Source organism: Babylonia areolata, chromosome 11 (assembly GCF_041734735.1).
Source record: "Babylonia areolata isolate BAREFJ2019XMU chromosome 11, ASM4173473v1, whole genome shotgun sequence".
NCBI classification, from domain to species: domain Eukaryota; kingdom Metazoa; phylum Mollusca; class Gastropoda; order Neogastropoda; family Buccinidae; genus Babylonia; species Babylonia areolata.
In genome coordinates, this window is record NC_134886.1 from 37353430 (window position 1) to 37363429 (window position 10000).

At 45.0% G+C, this 10000-nt stretch overlaps 1 protein-coding gene across 1 annotated transcript in view; it reads left to right on the top strand.

Moving 5' to 3' along the window:
* The window catches only part of LOC143287238 (H(+)/Cl(-) exchange transporter 6-like), an 82902-nt gene that overhangs the window by 40758 nt on the left and 32144 nt on the right, over nucleotides 1-10000 (top strand). The gene's annotated exons all lie outside the window — the stretch shown is intronic.

Consider the following 10000-nt stretch of genomic DNA (forward strand, 5'->3'; position numbering starts at 1 on the left):
GCCCGTATTTCTGTTTGTCTTGATGTTTGTTTTTCTGTCTTTTTCTCTGTGTGTGTGTGTGTGTGTGTGTGTGTGTGTGTGTGTGTGTGTGTGAGTGTGAGAGACGAGAGAGTGTGTGTGTGTGTGTGAGTGTGTGTGTGTGTTTGTGTGTGTCTGTGTTTGTGTGTGTCTGTGTGAGCGACGAGAGAGAGAGAGAGAGAGAGAGAGAGAGAGAGAGAGTGTGTGTGTGTGTGTGCGTGTGTGTGTGAACGACGAGAGTGTGTGTGTTTGAGGTGTGAGAGAGTGAGAACGAGTGTGTGTGTGTGTGTGTGTGTGTGTGTGTGTGTGTGTGTGTGTGTGTGTGAGTGAGTGAGTGAGAGCGAGCGTGTGAGTGTGTGTGAACGCGCGCGTGTGTGTGTTTGTGTGTGTGTGTGCGCGCGCGCGTGTATGTGTGTGTGTGTGCGCACGCGCGCGTGCGTGCGTGTGCTTAATAATAATAATAATAATGGTATTTATATAGCGCTGGATCTTGTGCAGAGACAAATCAAAGCGCTTTCGCACCAGTCATTCACACGCATGCATAACTCTAATACTGCAGAAACTAAAGACAAGGAAGGGCAGGCAAGGGAGGCTATTTTGGGAAGAGGTGGGTTTTAAGGCCAGACTTGAAAGAGCTGAGTGTAGAGACTTGACGAAGCGAAAAAGGAAGTTCATTCCAATCGCAAAGTCCAGAAACAGAGAAAGAACGGCGGCCAATAGTCGAGTGTTTGAATCTGGGTATGCGTAAACAGAGTGGATCCGAGGCCGATCGTAGTGAGCGAGATGGAGTGTAGAGGTGAAGGCAGCCGCAGAGATAGGAAGGGGCAGTTTTGTGAATGCATCTATAACATAGAGTGCTGATCTTGTACTTTATTCGGCGTGAGACAGGGAGCCAGTGGAGATGTTGCAAAAGAGGAGTGATGTGCTCAGATCTTTTCTTTCTGAGGACGAGTTGGGCAGCAGAGTTTTGTATGCGCTGAAGGGGCTGAATGGATGAAGCAGGCAGACCAGACAATAAAGAGTTACAGTAGTCAAGGCGAGAGAGAATGAGAGAAACGACAAGTCTAGATGTTGCGTCAGTGGATAGATATTTCCGGACGGCACTGATGCGTCGCAGTTGACAGTAGCAGGACTGACATGTCTGACTGATAAATTTTTGCATGGACAGTGTATTGTCAAGGACAACACCGAGGTTCCTGACTGACGTGGAAAGAGGGATGGATGTACTGCCAAGTTTGATTGTGTCAATTGTGATGGAAGACAGTTTTTGTTTAGTTCCTATGATCATTGCTTCAGTTTTGTCCGCGTTCAATTGTAACTTATTTCGAGTCATCCAGTTTTGAATGTCCAGGAAGCAGTTGGATGTTTCCTGCAAGAGCGACAACAATTTTTCAGGGGTATCACTCTTCTGGAGTTGAGTGTCATCAGCATAAGAATGATGACTGATATTATGGCGGTTGATAATTTCAGCGAGAGGAGCAGTGTACAGTGTGAAGAGCACTGGGCCTAAAACAGATCCCTGTGGGACTCCATGTTCGATTTTAACGGGTTCAGATTGGAAATGATCAACAGTGACAGACTGGAATCGATCAGTGAGATAAGATTTGAACCAGTTTAGAACAGTGCCGTTGATACCAAATGTAAAATGAAGACGGGAAAGAAGGATTGAATGGTCTATCGTATCAAAGGCGGCTGACAAGTCGAGGAGAGTGAGAAGGGAAATTTTTCCCGAGTCGGACGCTATCAGTAGATTGTTCAGAATGTGGAGGAGAGTGGTTTTGGTGCTATGGTCAGCGCGATAGGCAGACTGAAATGGGTGGATGAGATTGTTGAAACAAAGGTGGTTGTTAAGCTGCTTGAGGACAGCTTTTTCGAGGAGTTTGGACATGAATGGAAGATTAGAAACTGGTCGATAGTTTTTCAAAATGTTTGCGTCAAGGTTGGGTTTCTTCAGAAGAGGCCGGACGATTGCAGTTTTGAAAGTGGATGGAAACGTTCCAGTGAGAAGGGATGAGTTGACAATATTAGTGATTGTGGGGAGAAGATGTGAGACACATTGGGAAAAGACCGAGGCTGGTATAGGATCGAGCTCACAGGATTTTACTGTCATTTCTTTTAGGATTTCATGAACTTCTGTTTCAGTCAATGGATTGAAGGAATGGAGAGGAGTGCCGCTGAATTGAGGATCAGGATGAACAGGTTGGAAAGACATTTGGTCTAAGATGGTACGAATATTTTGGACTTTGTCGAAAAAGAAAGAGAAGACATTGGGGAGTTCAGATAAAGTGTAGGTAGAAGGAAGAGGAGTCCTTTTTGCAGTTCCGAGAAGATTTGACATGACAGAGTAAAGAGATTTGGTGGATGTGGCATCGAGAACTTGAGAAGAAAAGAAGTTTGTTTTTGCTGATGAGATCATATGTTTGACTTTATTTATTTATTTTCGGAATATTTGATTGTGGACTTGCAGTTTTGTTGATCGCCATCGTCTTTCCAGTTCGCGACGTTTGCGTTTTGCAAGTCGAATGTCTTGTGTGTACCATGGGGCGGAGGGTCTGTCAGGGAGCATGCGGGTAGTGGGGGGTGCATGTTCATCCAGCAGTTGAGAGAGGACAGTGTTGTAATGTGTGGATACGTCGGTAAGGGAAGAAATTTTGGAAAGGCGTTCAGCAGCTTGAGAAGAAAAAGTGTTAATGTTGATGGATTTCAGGTTGCGACGAGTAACAAATTTTTTGGTTCTGGTAGGTTTTGAAATATTAAGCAAGAATATAACAGCAGAATGGTCGGAAGAAAGTTTGTCAGTTACAGTCACTGACGCAACCATGGCATCAGACTCGCGTGCGATTAGCCAGTCCAACGTATGGCCAGATCTGTGTGTTGGTTCTGTAACGAACTGAGAGAGAGAATGAGTGGACAGAGATTGACATAGGCGTTTGACATCAGTGGAAGTCTGGTTGTCGAAATGAAAATTGAAATCTCCGAGGATAATAAGTTTGCCAGAACGAAAGTTGGAGTAATCAAGTAGTGTTCGGAACTCATCGTGAAACTGAGAAGATGTTAGGTTATTTTTACGACAAGGCGGAGGACGATAGAGACAACAGAAGATGATTGAGTGACCGGGAACACTGAGAGTGACTTCTATCATTTCGAAGGTATCATGTGGAAAGGCGTGGTTATGGGAGAAGGAGAGGGAAGACTCCAAGATATCTCTGTAGACGGTGGCGATGCCACCTCCACGAGACAATCGAGGAAGTGACATAGTTTTGTATCCAGGTGGGGTCAGTTGTTTAAGTTTGGGTTCGTGACCTTGTGACTTTAACCAGGTTTCGGTAAGAAATACGATATCAAAGTTTTTTTCAAAAATAAAATCAGAAATATAGTCAGTCTTTTGATCAGGGCAGACAGACTGAGCATTGAACAGACAGGCGTGAAAGAGATCAGAGGTAAGGAGAGAGGAATCTAATGGTGAAGCAGGTGAGTCAGGCAGACAGACAGTGGAAGAAGAAGATGGTGACTGAGCAGTGGAGGACAATGGGAAGGAAGAAAAAGGTCCGGGAGTTGAGACAGGTGTGGCAGGAGTAGGAAGCGGAGCAGAGGCTATAACTGGCACGGGGGATACATTGCAGTTCGGAATATTGTCATCAGAGGGGGCAATGTCACGGAAAGTAAAAATGTTAGCAGGAACACATGTGTTGAGGTTGGAAGCAGCACAAACAGCGCCGCATGAAGTGGATCTGTCAACACACACAGGTGTACTGTCAGTAGTGCTGTTGGGGGTCCGTACGGAAACGTCAGTTTTGATGGGCTTTTGTTTTCTCTTTCCTGCTCGGCGAGTTCGTCTTCGCGGCAGGCAAGCGCCAATGCCTGTTCCTCGCAGGCGCACAACTAGGTCAGGGGTCAAAGGTGCAGGTTTGATAGCAAACAGTTCAGCGCGCGAGTACAGATCAAAGGGAGGGACGTTGCGCTCACCTTGACAAAGGCTGCCCACCTGTCCACTACCACTGAACGTTACGTTTTGCACGTGTACATGCGTGTTGAAGGGAGAGATGAATGGCGGGCCGGCGCAGTTCAAAACTGACAGGAAAGCAGAAAGGGAAATCCAAAACACAGCCAGTCTTATGTAGATCGGGGCACACACATACATCCATTGTTCGAAGGGATCCATAATAAAACACTCTGCAGAACCTAGCCACACAACACCAAACACAACCAACACAATAAACAAAAATACGGAGAGCTAGAATCACTCAGCCTGTTAGGCGTGCGACCTTCACCCCTTCCCTTGTACATAAATGTATGTATATATGTATATATATATATATATATGTATGTGAGTGTGTGTGTGTTTGTGTGTGTCTGTGTGAGAGACGAGTGTGTGTGTGTGTGTGTGTGTGTGTGTGTGTGTGTGTGTGTGTGTGTGTATGTATGTGTGTGTGCGTGTGTGTCTGTGTGAGAGACGAGTGTGTGTGTGTGTGTGTGTGTGTGTGTGTGTGTGTGTGTCTTTGTGTGAGCGACGCGAGAGAGAGAGAGAGAGAGAGAGAGAGAGAGAGAGAGAGAGAGAGAGAGAGCGTGTGTGTGTGTGTGCGTGTGTGTGTGAACGACGAGAGTGTGTGTGTTTGATGTGTGTGTGTGTGTGCGTGTGTATGTGTGTGTGTGTGTGTGTGTGTGTGTGTGTGTGTGTGTGTGTGTGAGTGAGAGAGTGAGAACGAGTGTGTGTGTGTGTGTGTGTGTGTGCGTGCGTGTGTGTGTGTGTGTGTGTGTGTGTGTGTGTGTGTGTGTCTGAGTGAGAGAGTGAGAGCGAGTGTGTGAGTGTGTGTGAACGCGCGCGTGTGTGTTTGTGTGTGTGTGTGTGTGCGCGCGCGCGTGTATGTGTGTGTGTGTGTGTGGACACGCGCGCGTGCGTGCGTGTGCTTGTACATATACGTATATATATATATATATATGTGTGTGTGTGTGTGTGTGTGTGTGTGTGTGTGTGTGTGTGTGTGCGTGCACGTGCTCGTGCGCGCGTGTGTCTGCATGCTCATTCTTTCTTTCGACGTTTTCAAGGAGTCTCTTTTAAACATTTCCTTTCAGTCATTGTTACGTGATTTCCTGTTTGCTGTGTAGCGCTCTGTGGTGGATCCCCGTTTCCTTTGTACTCTGTTTCTCTGTCTCTGTGTCCTCTCTCTCTCTGTTGCTCTCTCTCTCTCTCTCTCTCTCTCTCTCTCTCTCTGTCTATCTCTCTCACCCCCCCCCCCCCACACCGCCCCCCCCCCACTCTCTCTCTCTCTCTGGGGGTCACCCGTACAATTGAGCCATTGAAGTTTTGCGTTTTGTATTGTTTGCTTGTGTGTTTGTGTTTGTCTCTTTTCTCCTTTTATTTGCCCTTGTTGGTCTGAATGTGAATACCTTCGTACCTGAAATCTTTTCCCTCAGTTAGTTGTTGCTTGCTTAGTTTACTTAAAATACGTTTACGCACAGCATCAATATCTATCTTATCCATTTTAACAGATAGAGAAAATCTAAATAAGACAAAATTAGGAAGTGCTTATTATGTTGTCGTTGGCAAAGAAAAAAAAGTAAAGAAAAAAAAAGAAGAGTGGGGCTAAAACATTTACGGATATACATCCAGAGATAGATAGATAGATAGATAGATAGATAGAGAGAGAGAGAGAGAGAGAGAGAGAGGACAGAGAAAGACAGACAGACAGAGAGAAGCTAGAATTGTTGAATGTAAAATTCCTATCACAAGTAATTGGTTAGTTTCAGAAAGGGAAAAAAAACTGTGAAAGAGTGTCAGTGAAACAGAGAGAAAGTGAGGGAGAGAGAGAGAGAGAGAGAGAGAGAGAGAGAGAGACAGACAGACAGACAGACAGACAGACATCAGACAGACAGAAACATAGGGGCAGACAGAGAGAGACAAAGAGAGAGACAAAGACAGAGACAGATCGACAGAGACACGGGAGAGAGACAGACAGATAGACAGAGGGGCAGAGACAGAGACATGGGAGACAGACAGACAGATAGACATTCAGGGGAGGAGAGACAGAAAGATAGGCAGACAGAGAAAGACAGAAAGAGTGTGTGCATACATGTATGATAGAGTAATCAATTACTCATGCTTCGTGTTGGTGGCTGCCTTCCTGCATGCAGGGTGTTTAGCGACAAGAGTGTGTACTCGGGGACCTACAGAGACATAGGAAGAGATATACAGAGAGACAGAGACAGGGGAGACAGACAGACCGATAGACAAACAGACAGGCGAGACAGACAGATAGAAAGACGGACAAAGACAGAAAGAGTGTGTGCATTATGATGAAGTATTTTATTGCTCATGCTACGTGTCGGTGGCTGCATTCCTGCATGCAGGGTGTTTGGCTACAAGAGTGTGTACTCGGGGACCTATAGAGACATAGGAAGAGATATACAGAGAGACAGAGACAGGGGAGACAGACAGACCGATAGACAGACAGGGGAGGAGAGACAGACAGACAGACAGATAGAGGAGAGACAGACAGACAGACAGATAGAAAGGCGGCCAAAGACAGAAAGCGTGTGTGTATGTATGATGAAGTAACTGATTGCTCATGCTTTGTGTCGGTGGCTGCATTCTGCATGCAGGGTGTTTGGCTGACAAGAGTGTGTACTCGGGGACCTACGCACTGATCGGGGCCGCTGCTCTGCTGGGCGGCATTGTGCGCATGACCATCAGCCTGACCGTCATCCTGATCGAGTCCACCAATGAGTTATCTTATGGCTTGCCCATCATGATAGTGCTCATGGTGAGGAGGGGCTTTGTCACCTGCTTTTCTATTGGCTATTTCTTTTGTTTCTGGTTATATCCACCAATGAAATCCCCCTTTTGCTTTGCCGCACAAAAAGGCTTTGTGTATTTGTTTTCTTTCTGTTTGGCTATATTTCTGTCATATCCACCAATGAAATCTCCTTTTTTTATTTTGCCTTGTCCTTTTTGGCGAAAGCGTTGTGTCCCAGATGGTTTTGTTGGTTGTATGTGTGTTTGCTTTCCTGGCTTCGTATCTGGTTGAATCTGCCAATGAAATCTCCTTTTGATTGGCCACTTTGCAGATCTTGTTGGTGACATGCTTTGTGCCTTAGTTTTCTATTGGGTTATTTTTCTGTGCTTTGTGTCTTAGTTTTCTATTGGCTATTTTTCTGCTCATATCCACCAAGCTCCTTTTCCTTACCCATTATGCTTGGTCTCCTCTTGAGGGCTTTGTGTCCTAGATTTCGATTGGCCACATTTCTGATCGAATGTATTTTGTAAGCTGTTTTAGTTGGCATATCAATATCTTATGTGGGGAAGGTGGTAGAGTGGTCAAGACGCTCATCTGGCGATACAGAGCCCCTTGAGGGCCTGGGTTCGGATCCCATCCTCGCCCTTTCTCCTAAGTTTGACTGAAGAACCAAGCTGAGCGTCGTCTTTCGGAACATAAACCGGGCCCTGTGCCGCAGCACTGCGCACTAAAACAGCCCATGTTAACAGGTGTTGTCCTCCACAAAATTCTGAGAAAAATCGCTCTGACGGGCACCCCCACAACAACACCCCCCAACACACACAACAAACAACACCACACACCTATATAATATAATTATATAAATATATATATATAAAATTTATATTGCATCCCTGCACTCAAGGGTTTAGGGGGGTTGCGGGATCCCCAGCAGAGGGGTTTCTTTAGGGTTTTTCCCGCTGACACCCCCGGGGAACAAAACTAACACCTTTTTTTTGAGGGGTTTTGTGTCGGTAAAAACTTGCAAACTTTTTGAAAAACCCCCAAATGCAACAGCCTCGTTTTCCTTTACATTAGTTTCCCCGAAATGCATTCTTTATTTTTAAATTTCTTATTATTATGATTAATATTTCTTTCTTCTTCTTATTTTTAATCAGGAATTTTTTAAAAGTTTGGCCTTAAAAGCGCATATCCTCGGTCGGAGACGAAGCTCTAAGCGCTTTTCAAACAAGGGGTCAGTTCACAAGTGGCTGCCTGCTTGGGTAGAGCCGTCTGACGGCTGCCATTGGGCGCTCAATCATTCGTTTCCTGTGTATATTCAGGTCAGGGTTAAGTCAGGCACGCATACACACTCAGACACGTAACATTATTATCATTAGTAGTATTGTTGTTGTTATCATTTGAGGGGCGGGGAATAATGATGTGGGAGAGCAGGGGTATAAATCGCCCTTGAATGTAACTGGGCCAGTGTGTATAATCTGTCTGATTATGGGAGAGGATATATAGATGTGTGTGTGTGTGTGTGTGTGTGTGTGTGTGTGTGTTTGCACGCGCGCGAGCGTTGTGTGTGTGTGTGTGTTGCACATGTGTGTGTGTGTGTGTGTGTGTGTGTGCAGGTAGCCAAGTGGGGTAGGGGACCTGTTCAACAAAGGAATCTACGACATCCACATCGACCTGAAGAAGGTGCCCTTTCTGGAGTGGGAAACCCCTGCTGATGTGGCCAAGTCCGTTCTGCCTCACTCCTGTCTCTTGTCTGTCATAACTTCTTCTTCTTCTTCGTGGGCTGCAACTCCCACGTTCATGTACACGAGTAGGCTTTTACGTGTATGACCGTTTTTATCCCGCCATGTAGACAGCCATACTCCGATTTCGGGGGTGTGCATGCTGGGTATGTTCTTGTTTCCATAACCCACCGATCTTTAACGTGCGTATTTGATCGTCTGCTTACGTATACACACGAAGGGGGTTCAAGCACTAGCAGGTCTGCACATATGTTGACCTGGGAAGTCGGAAAAATCTGTACCCTTTACCCACCAAGCGCCGTTACCGAGATTCGAACCCGGGACCCTCAGATTGAAAGTCCAACGCTTTAACCACTCGGCTAGTGCGTCCGTCGACTGTCATAAGTAATAGTGAGAGATAAACATGACGATGACACTGATCAGGAAACAGTGAAACTTCATTTCCAAAAAAACCCACAGGGACACAAAGTCGTCTTCTTCTTTCTGTTACACGACCAACATCGACTTGCCGATGACTCTGTCCGCGGTTTCATGCATGCTGGGTATTTTCGTGTCTCCATAACCCACCGAACACTGACATAGGTTACAGGATCTTGTTACGTGCGTATTAGATCTTCTGCGTGCGTATACACACGAAGGAGGTTTTAGGCAATAGCAGGTCTGCACATATGTTGACCTGGGAGATCGGAAAAATCTCCACCCTATACCCACCAGGCGCCGTTACCGTGATTCGAATCCAGGACCCTCAGATTTTGAAAGTCCAACCCTTAAACCACACGGATATTGCGCCCTAAAAGACATATACAATCATATCATTACAGATAAAAATCAGGAGAGCAGCGCATGCCCAGAAAAAAAAAGAAGATTAAGAAAGACAATGAACAAACAGTCAGTCCTTTTACAAACCATTTCATGCCAGCAATTCTTTCAGAACATTCACATTAAAAGTACGATTACATCAACAAGTGAAACCAAAATGAAATGAACCTTTTTTCCTGGGGATACATAAATTGTAAGGGGGCACAAAATTTTATCTGCGAAAATCATAACAGGGACGGAGCTCACAATTTTAAGTTTTCGTCTATTAATGTTCTCATTTTAATATCTACATCAATTTATAACATAATATATTGGGGTATAATAATATTTATAAAATATATATTTAAAATATAGAAGAGAGAGAGAGAGAGAGAGAGAAGAGGAAAAAAGAACAAGAACAAAACTTTTAAACTCCAGGCCTCCGGCCCTTTGAAAGAGGGCAAACGTCACAATAAGTGACACTCAGCCACAAAAAAATGAAAATACGCAAAAAACCCGTGAACAAAAAGCTTCTCGGCATATAAATTAAAATTAACTTTTATCAGTTTTTCACAGAATTTCCCTTTGATTTTCAGGCTTAAATATAAGTGCATAGTACGAATACTGTAAACAAAACCCTGAGAGAGAGAGGAAGATGCACGACTATATAAAAACCGTAAATTTCCCCAGGTGAAAGCCGTGACAAAA